Below are 10,795 nucleotides of genomic sequence, written 5' to 3' on the forward strand. Positions count from 1 at the left end.
CCAGGAAGGATATCTGAAATACCCTTCATCAGAATTACAGGCAGAAAGCAAACATAGGACTGCATGGTGGTTAAAATTTAGCAAACAAAAATAAAGGAAGCCTAGTTAAATTTGAATTTCAAATGAAAAATATAATTTTTAAACACACACTAAAAATTTTACCCATTTTTCTCATTTGAAATTCACATTTAACTGATGTCCACAATGTTATCTGACAGCCTCACATAAGTGGCTATAAAACACAGGATTATAGACCACCAAACCCAAGTTAATGTACACCAAATAAAATTCCTCAGAGCAACATTCCTGCCTGGGTTACAGCAACTATAGCATAATGTGACCTCGTATGAAGGAAATGGAGAAGAAGTTAGAGAAGTGGGAACCATTTTAATCTGTTACAGTTAAAATATTTTACATTCAAAACTGTATGATCATATAACAAATAAATGACTACACGAGCACATTGCCAAGGTTACTACCTGTCAGCACCAGTGACCCATGAAAGAAAGAACCTGAAAGCTTAGCTTGATTAGCATTGACTTTAACTTGCCTACTTCATTAGGTCTATAGTACAACACTCTATTAACTCATATCAAAGTTCTGTGACCATATACAAAACCTTCCCAGAAAGTTCTAAGTTAGCATCTAAATTCTTCATTAGTACATGAATGTTACTATTCCCCAAAGGATCCTGCATTATAAGTTTGCCCCACGTGTGGTGGTATTTATCGAACTTTTCAGAGAAAGCATCTATTGTAAGGCAGGTAGGTCCCTGGGGAACTGACCTTCACAGGTGTTAGTGTGGGTTTCATGGAACAAGTCTCAAGGGAGCAAGCTGTAACACTAGTGCAAGCCTGGTCCCCGAATCCCTCCAGGTCCTTATCCTGTGACCTCCCTGTTTCACAAGCTTTCACCACAATGCCATCTATCATTTGACCCTCATCTGGATCTTGGACTTTCAGTCTCTGAAACTACGAGTCAAACAAACCTCTTTACTTCACACACACCCTGCTTCAGACATTTTGTTATATCTGAAATAGATTAATAAAAATTCTTTGGTATTTTTGTATACCTAGGGAATTGTATAACTTATGAAGTGGGACGTGACATTTGGAAGCTTCTTGGGTGTTTAAAACTGACCCATTGACCCATGAAGTTAGTAAATAGCAAATACCTGAGTAGTTCTGCATAATTACAGGAGAAAAAGCAGCCCAAGACAGAAAAAAAAGAGTAAAAGAAATGCAGACACTGAATGAGAATGCAGAGCTCTAGTTTTTCATGAAGTGGCTAGTGTTCTACAGACCTCTGTTTTACTAGGTGAAAAACAGTAGATGTATTTCTAGGTGTAGTAATGCCTAATATTTCATTTCAGAATCTTTTTCACCCCAAGATGTTTAAGTAACTCCTTTATATTCAACAGTTTTTCACTCAACACTGAATAAGTTTGATCTGGTGATACTTTGGAAAAGCTAAAGAGGACATGGGATCCATTGTGGGTCAAAATGGACCAATAGAATAGTAAGATGTGGATTTAAGTGCAAAGCAACCACCTCTTCTAAAGCTGAAGAGATCTTGGACTGACAAGCTGATTACAAAGGATCATTAAAATGCTTGGGGAAACTGCCTGAGACTACATAGCGTGTACATGAATTGCTGCTTTTATTGCTGCAGGTTGTCAATATTATTTTCTATCAAAAAAATCTAAGCAAAGAGGACATGAAGATACCATCAAATCTGACATCATACAGCAACATATGCTTATTGATTTAGCAAATGTCCATTTTCTCTTTTATTTCACATTTTACCCCATTTATATTTATTTTTATCCCTCACCTGTTATTTAGTTGAACAAGGAAGAAAAGACTTCCTAGCTTACTCCAAGCATTGTCTACCACTCACTGCATTTTGCTTCCAACCCTGTTGAACGTCTCTTATTTCCTCGTTGCCCTTTACTTACAGAATTTTCAGCTACATCCTCCTCACAGGTAAATGTAAACCACATTCTCTATAGGTGTTTGACCAGAAGATCATAAACAAAGCACCTTTAATTTATCAGTGTCCTCCTTGAACACCCACAGCTGTTTTAGATAACAACGTCCAGCATCTTTCTGTGAGACCTTGGAGCTGTGTAAGAGAAGACTATAAAATGAAGGGTTGGCATGAGGTGATCACTTCCACTTCTAAAATCCTTGTTGCTTTGATTTCATTCTCCATGGATAAATGCTCAGCTTCCCACAGAAGGAGATGGTCATACTTTCCTGCATTAAAGGCAAGCACATGGCGGTTTGCAAAAATCCTGGCTGTTTATTAGCATGATTTCTAACATATATTATATTGTATTTTAAACCCAAAGTTAAATTTCTAGAAAAGTCATATTGTAATATATAGAAGCAGTATATATCCATATACATCACTGAGTAATTTTAATTGAAGTAAGGCCTAAGATAACAGAGTTGCACACACAAGTTTCTTAAAAGCATTATTTAACATGCATTGAGAACTTGAAAAAATATATTCTTAAGGGTAATTTTATATTTATTGCACTTAATTTAACAAATTATTGCAGGAAGCACATAGACAGCATTTTCCCAGTAAAATTATTATACTTAAATGAACTTTTGACAATGTATTAATTACAAGGACATGACCACATTTATTCTGCTGATCCAGTAATTACACACATTAAAGAAATATTTATCCACAAACCATGCAGAGTATTTCAAAACAGCATTTATTGCCAAATTACATTTCCTGGATATGTGCGCCCTATTTCCAGTTACTAGTAATTTTTTTTTAATTTTAAGAGGAAGAGGGAAGTGATGAGAAATTAGAAAAATATTATATAAATAAGTGCTTACTGATGTGAAAAATTGAAATGTAGACCTTGTTAATCATAGACCGCTTTTACTTTGAAAAATAATAATGAGATACCTCAATTCATATGTTTCAGATCATAAAAAGATAACCATAATCATAACATTCCTGCTTTCCTCCTAACATTTCTTACCTTCGGTAATTAATTAAAAGCATAGCCTAAATTTTAAACTTCAGTACAATCGTCACACAAGATAAGAACTGAAGTAAATTAATGTAATGTGCAGCAATCTGAAAGATTTAAACATGCAGTTTATTTCAGAAAGCATAAAAACTTTCCTGAAATATTAACAACTGATCACAGTACAGTTAAAACTGTTCCATCTGTAACAGTTCGTTGCAACAAACATGTCTGTCTTCACTTTGGGTGCTGTAAAGGATAGCCGAAGGAGGGAGGGGAGGTTTTCATAGTGGGGGAGGACCGCAGTGAGCTATGAACTGATGAACTAGGCCATAGAATTTAACAAAAGGGACTATGTATTCTCCAGTGAAATATTTTATTAATCTTACCAAATAATGGAAATATATATCTCTAATATGACATTGTAAACTCTGGTACTCAATTCACTTCCGCATATCTTTGGAAGAGATCTTTTGATATAAACATCTCAGATACAGCCCTTAGGAAAAATTTGAAGCCCTTTGGTAAAGGGCAAAAATATATATATACTTTATCTAATTTTAAAGTTTCCATGAGAACTAATTCCACCTTTTACTGTTCCTTAATGCAGGTATATAAGAAGGTAATGTGACTAAATACTTAGTATTTGGTGTGAAAATAATAATTATAACAATGATGAAGGAATAAAGAAGAATGGAAAATCTATTTTAAGTTAATTCCTTCAAGTTACTTTATGTAGACTTGGTCACATAATCATGGCTTTTAAAAATGAAGTTAGTGCAAATACATATCGAGTTAAGCAGATATGAAATTGAAATTGAAATTTGTGTCATGATCATACCAGTTCTGTGGATATTCTTCAAATAGAAGAAATCTCCAGCATATTGACTGTTTTCTACATTTCAACCTTTCAAGAATTATAGAGACACCATTACATAGATGTCCACTCTGAATGTAGCAGTGTATTAAGGGTTTTAAGTAGAAATCATTAACTGTACCTAGTGCTGAAGTTGACACCAAATACACCCACCCATGTAAGGACTGAAATGTCTGCGGTGGGACCACATCACACTGACGCAGAATATTGCAATGAGCAGAAGACGATTGTTTCAGGTTGTATTTTTGCTGTGCGAAGGCAGGAATGTTTGGTTTCAATAAAACCCAAAGTACTTTTATTTCTAAAGTCAAGGAAGAGATTTAATAACTTCTAGGACTTCTTAAATATAATATGCGTGCCTTTTTAAAATTAACTGGTGGATATAACATTGCGTACTTTAAGCTGGATTGAAAATTCTTTGCATAGAATTTATAACTTTGCCATCTGCATGTTCCTCCTTCATGGATTCACCACCTGTGGATAAAAATGTTTAAAAAAAAATTTGTAGTAAAAAGTTACAAATTATTATTATTCTCTAAACAGTACAGTACAGCAAGCTATTTACATGGCATTTACACTGCATTACACATTATAAGTAATCTAGAGACACTTTAGAGTATATAGGAGTGTCTACAGAAGTTCTGTGGAAATACAAAGCCATTTTATATAAGGGACTTGAGCACCCACAACCATGGCAACCGTGGGGATCTTAGAATCAATCCCATATGGATACTAAGTGAAGACCTTACTACTCTTGTCAAAATACAGGAATACATTCTTATTGAACAGTATATCTTAAAAATATTATTTAATATAAAATAAGATAGTATAGTTCACACTTTGAAGATAATGAAGTAGAAGAATAAAAGAGAAATGGAAGAGATCTCTCCTGTCCAAAATCATATCTATTCATTTTAGAACTCCAGTACCGCAACCACCAAAACTAACTAAAAAGTCTTTATTGTATTTTTGCCTGAGCTACTATATAACGTTTCTAATGCTGGCAGTGATTGTGAAATATTTGAATTAGTATATGTGAGACCACATGGATAAATGCAGGTTGCTAGAAACTGAAGTAACTGGTTGATGCAAATTATCGTCATTTATTTTCAGATCTTTCATTGTGATGTCTCACTTTTTGAAAAATTATGTATAGATGAACAAACATGGAATAATAAGAATTTAAAAGATGTTTCTCCCTCAAATAACTATATTATTCCTAAGTCACACTACTGATATTTTTGCTTCAAAAGTGTTCTATGAAAAATTAATGGAAAAATGCTTTGCTTTCACTTTATACACCAAGGTCTTTGCTATTTGTCCAAATATTTATTTTTGTAGTATTTGTGGTTATCACAATTAAGCTTATACATCTGACTATCTCCCAAGAGTCAGAGTCTGACCACTAGAAAATAAGATTATCATCATACAAACCTGCATCAGTGCAATTACATTAAACAGATATGCTTGCCTGTACAAAATGGTGGTCGTTCATGGAGTTCTTAGTTCAAGATTCCTTTTCCTTATCACTTCTCTTCCATCCATCACAGTCAAGGTGCAAGTACTTGAAGAATAGCAGGAGTTTAATGATAAAGCCTAAAGTACTAATAATTCATTACTAATTGTAACAGGTAAAATTCAACACTCATTTTTCTAAAAACAATTCCAGTATGAAGTTTAGGTTTAATTTTTTTATCTTAAATCCACAGTTACTGGTGAAACTCTAATGTCAAAAACAGTTAAGCACATTTATCGTAACCATATAGTTTTAAATTAGAAATACTGGTCATAGGAAAAAATCATGATATGTAAATAAAAGGTAGAAACACTGGGGGAAAATGATTCAAATTTATTAGTTTTTGCTAATTTTTCTCCACATTAAGTTAGGTAGGTGGTAATACCAGAAAATTTGAATTATATAAATCAAAATTTAAAAAAAATTATTCTAACAGTATTTTTAAAGTCCAATTTATTTAAAAGAGACCTATAATGTACAATAAGTATATTTCAGAACATATAAAGAAAATACACTTTTCTAAAGTATTAGAAAAAATAAACACATAAACATCATAATTCTTAAGATTTGTAAGTTCAGTGTCACAGACACTGAATATTAATAGAACTGCTATGGATATTGATGAGATAATACTAAAATACATAAGGAAGAAAATAAAAAAGTGTATGTGTGAGTGTGTTTTGGGGTAAAAAGCTGAGCATTCTATAAGTACGGCACAATAACCGATTGCACCACTGGAGCTTCTAGGTGTGTATTCTATCAGGTAGTCTCTCATTGCAAAAATTAAGTGATAAATTGTTTGTCCTTGTTCCCTAAAGAATGCAAGATCACCTCGTCACATTTGAAATACAGGAAACTCTAAAGAAAAATTAATTACTTGCTACACTTTCACATGTTTCCTTTTATGAAATAGGCTTCACATTTTCTAACTTTTTTTAAAAAAATAAAACAACAGTAATATTTGCGTAGACTTGTAGAAAAGAAATGCTAATATATCAGTATTAGTTATCTCTGGCAGTAAGATTATAAAGAAGATTACTATATTCTTCATACACAATCTTATAAAACATTTTCTGTGTGTTATTTTCATTTAAAAGAAAGAAATTGATCTGAAAAATCTCCTTTTAAAACTTATCTTACACAGTCAAACTGGCCACCCATTGGTAATGTACAAACAATATCTTAAGCAATTTTACCTAATTAATTCATTTAATAATCATAATTATGTTACAGACTGGAAGATTTTGCCATCATTTCCTCGAAGCTAAGTGGCAGTGCAAGGAAATGATCCTAAGCAATATTTCTGCGGAACTCTATCTCCGGAGCAATGGTAATCAATGCTGGCTGTAGGATTATAGCAGATTTTAGGACTCTATGTCAAGTGCAACCATAACAAACTTAAAATTAGCTTCATTCATTGCTTTGATCTCAGTAAATTGCAATTATTGCCATTCTTATAACTAATTTTAAAGTAATTAAGTTAATTACTAAAATAATTTCTAAGTAAGGTAAAATAGGAAAACCTGGATCACTATGCATAATTTAAAGTAATATATTTTTGCATTTTTATTTTTGCAGACTACAGAGAAGATTTAGGTTTTGGTCACAAAGACCAAAATGCTCCTAGGTGAGAGAATTCGGTGAAAATGAACACGTATCACTGCAGGGAGGCCTGACGCTGGGACCACGCAATCTGCTCACCTCCCAGCATGCCTTTGTGCACCGTGGGGCTCTCAGGCATCCATGCAAGAATTTCTCTCTGAAACAGAAGTTAGTTACTTGGGCTAAAGCAAATCACTAGTATATGGATTTGAAGCTATCCTAAGATCAATAAAACAGAAATAAAACTGTATGTGTACTTTTGTTTCTAGGAAGAATTGTTTGTCCAAAACCAATGGTTGTCATTATCATTTTTGTTTTGTTTTGCTTTTGCTGTTTATAGATCAAAATACTAAAATCTATTTAAGAATTCCAAAGAGCTATTGTTTATTAGAAGCAATTATGACTTCCGACATGTAACTCAATAGAAATGAAGCTGAAATTTATTAAAATATGCATTCATAGAATCACTTATAAATAGCAATGATGAATGGGTTTCCTGTTATCAGAAATATTGTCTCAGCATTGACATAGATTTAACTTCTCATACCGAGAATCATTGTGTTCAAGTAAAATGTCAGGTGTTTTGTTTTGGTTTGATTTTTTATGAAAAGTTTGATGAAAAGGAAAACTTGGAAAGTACATTTTATTAACTCTAGGATATAATACTTAAATCTATGAAAAAGTGAGGAAAAGTGCTAAAATCGCAGCAAAGTTAACTTAATGGGCTTTCTACTTGAGTTTCTTAATTAATGACTTTAACCACAGTATGAAATGTCATCTTCACCTCCTTTACCTAGTCTGCCTGCAAAGCAAAAATTTCAGGCTCAGCCAGAATATTTTTTCTCTGTTTTTTGATGACTTAATTATACCATTAGTTCTGAAAGAAAAAAAGAAAATGAGAAGAAATTATTTCACTTATGAAATATCAAGGGCCCTTTCCATCCGTGTTACCTAACACATGTATTTCTAAAATGTTTCTTGTCACTGTGATTAAACTAAGTATTATATTCACAAACCAATGTTCCCACAAGTGTTCAAAGCTAGTCTTACAAATATGTTAAGCTTGTCTTCCCCAAATCAGATGTCAAACATGTAAATATATTAAAACTATCTTTTTAAATGCAGCATAACTTTGACACCTAAAATTTATCTTTGAAAATGTCAGGGGATCACTTTGGAAGTTGTAAAATATTTGGTCTTCCACTTTCTAGAACAAAAGAGAAATGAAATATTGCATCTGATTCTCAGTAACTCCCAGAATCTAGAACTCCACAAAATCTTTTATTACTTCAACAATGTATTTGTTTATTTAGATTCTTTAAGTCTCCTCCATTTATCAGATCATAATTGGGGAATTAATTGTACAATTTACGTTTTCCTTAGAGTATTATATTTGTTTAGTGAGCAGGGCAGGCAATATTAAGGAAAAAAAAGATTGGTTTATGCTGAAGCTAATGCCAGGAAAACTGGCCTCCTACCAGGTTCACTGTTGCCTGCGTTATTGGGATTATGTAAACCTGGTTTCAGGTAAACTATACCTCGTGAAAAATTGTGGGCACTTTCCTAGCGAGGAATTTATACAAATTTATAGATACAGTTGGTTATATTGGGTAGAGTCTCTTGGACTCAATTTCTATATATTGGAAGAGTCTGTTTTTGAACTTTTAAAAGTACAATGTGAGATGACTCAGGAAAAATTCCAGAAAGAATTTGAATGATGGCCTTATAAGTTTCAACATTTTAATGTTATTACTTCAAGAGATAATCTTTGAGATTTTCATGAACATGACTGGGGATTCTGTTAGGAAAAATTGTGAGTCTTTGCGGTAAATTGAAAAAGGTTGACAGGTGTCCTGAGGAGAGTATCTTTGTAGGCTACCTATCTCCACGTTGTACAGATATCGTGTGTAGTTTAATGAACTATGGAAAAGTCTCTAAAAATGGTTCTTGTCATAGAAATACAAACAGATTTTATCCAGTGGCAAGAAATCAGATGTTTTCCTATGTATATTGATAACCTGTGGCTATTTATCAGTTGAAATCTATTAGTAAATTAATTACAACAGTGCTCATTGCTGCTTGTTCCATCATTGTCTGTCATGCAGATATGTGCATGGATAGAATATGCATATATATATATACAGTACAGTGGTGTCTTGGTTCATGAGCTGAATTCATTTCATGATTCTGGGGAAGCTGGTCATAGTCATGTCTGTCACCCAATATGGAGTTCAGGAACAGAAGCAAAATTTTGCGAGATGCTTCTGTTTATGAATCCAACTGTTCACCAACGGAAGTGTTTCTGAACTGAGGTATTAATGCAATGTATTTTTTAAGTTGTGAGCAATCTTTAACATAATGTTTCAATATCTTGTCTGATCATGTTACACTATCATGCCATTTCTAACAATAATTTGGTAATATGAAATTTTATACCTGTTGCCTAAAAATGAACAATTTTCTGATCATTTATTCAAAGGCAGAACAAATGAGTTCTCCAAGATAAAATACATGAGCACCATTTCTGCTTCAAGACACACTGAAGAAAATGCAGAAGAGAAGCCCAGGAAGGGGAGGCAGGATCTTACCATGTTAGAAATGTCGGGTCATGTTGCAGAATCTTGTTTATGTTTTTCTCTCAAAGAAAATGTAAGTTTATTAAATGGTTTATGGGATAAGGTGAGATAAATTTTAAATACTTATGTCTCATTTCAAAAATATAGTCTGTGTATTATGGAGAGTGGGCAGGAAAGGACACTGTGGAAGTAGGCTGCTGCAGTTTAAGTGCGATACGAAAGCTTTAGAAAAACTGGTAGCTTCAGATTGGTTACTCAGATAAACAAATATAGGCATGTAAGATTCAGTAAACTATGAAATATTAACTGACTACAACCGTTGTTAATTTCCTCCGAACTTGCTTGAAATTCTATATTGTTTTCATTGTTTTTGTGTTGCTGTGCTTACAGCTTTGTGGTTGTTAATTTGCTTTTGTTATTTTTTCTTTAAAACAAAATAAAAAAAGAAAAACTTCTAGCAGTGGATGGGTGGAGATGGAAATAAGTGGATTAGGTGAAGCTATTTTCTAAAACAAAGACTCATCTACTCATTAATTTTTCTAGTTTTGCTATTCATATATGCAAATTTCCTTTACCTTATAATCCAGTGTAAGAATATTTTGTAGCTGGGCATGGTGTTATATGCCTTTAATTCCTGCATTTGGGAGGCTGAGACAGGAGGATCTCTGAGAGTTTAAGGCCAGCCTGGGGTACATAGTATGTTCAAGGCCAGCCTGAACGACACAGAGAGACCTTGTCTCAAAACAATAACATCCACAAAAAACGTAATTTCATATTTACTTCTGAGTGTTCCTCTGAATCTTTGTTAATAGAATTCATGCAGCCAGGAAGACAAGAAAAATGGAAGCGTTTGGCAAGTGGCGAATGATATGCAGTATTTTCTGAGGGTGATCTATGGAAGAATAAGGGTTAAGGCAAGGATTTCTGTACTGGGGATTGATCGTATGGCCTTTGCACTCGGCTGCTTCCTCAGTCCATTTATTTATTTATTTTTCTTTTTGGTTTTCATTTTGGAGCTAGGGTCTCACTAAATCAGTAAGTTTTTCTGACTGGGCTCAAATTTGCTATGCTCTTGCTTTGATCTTCCACAGTATAGGAATTACAGAGTAGCTGACTATGGACATGCAACCAGGTCAAATAAAAGTTTACAGAATGTAGGCATGCTATATGCTGCAGACTGTTTTGTTTTCTAATGTGAATATTTCTGTGTGTGTGTGTGTGTGTGTGTG

The 10,795-nt window shown here is 33.4% G+C and overlaps 1 long non-coding RNA gene across 1 annotated transcript in view; it reads right to left on the reverse strand.

Moving 5' to 3' along the window:
* Positions 1–5,397: 5,397 nt before the first annotated feature.
* LOC106149221 overlaps positions 5,398–10,795 on the reverse strand; it is a 6,684-nt gene continuing 1,286 nt past the window's right edge. Inside the window, exons 2-3 of the long non-coding RNA XR_001235250.1 lie at positions 7,784–7,867; positions 5,398–5,436 (exon numbers count right to left, since the gene is read on the reverse strand). This is a non-coding gene — a long non-coding RNA (uncharacterized LOC106149221). The remainder of the gene's footprint in view (positions 5,437–7,783; positions 7,868–10,795) is intronic.

Source organism: Chinchilla lanigera, unplaced genomic scaffold (genome assembly GCF_000276665.1).
Source record: "Chinchilla lanigera isolate Chin_1 unplaced genomic scaffold, ChiLan1.0 scaffold00039, whole genome shotgun sequence".
Classification (NCBI taxonomy): domain Eukaryota; kingdom Metazoa; phylum Chordata; class Mammalia; order Rodentia; family Chinchillidae; genus Chinchilla; species Chinchilla lanigera.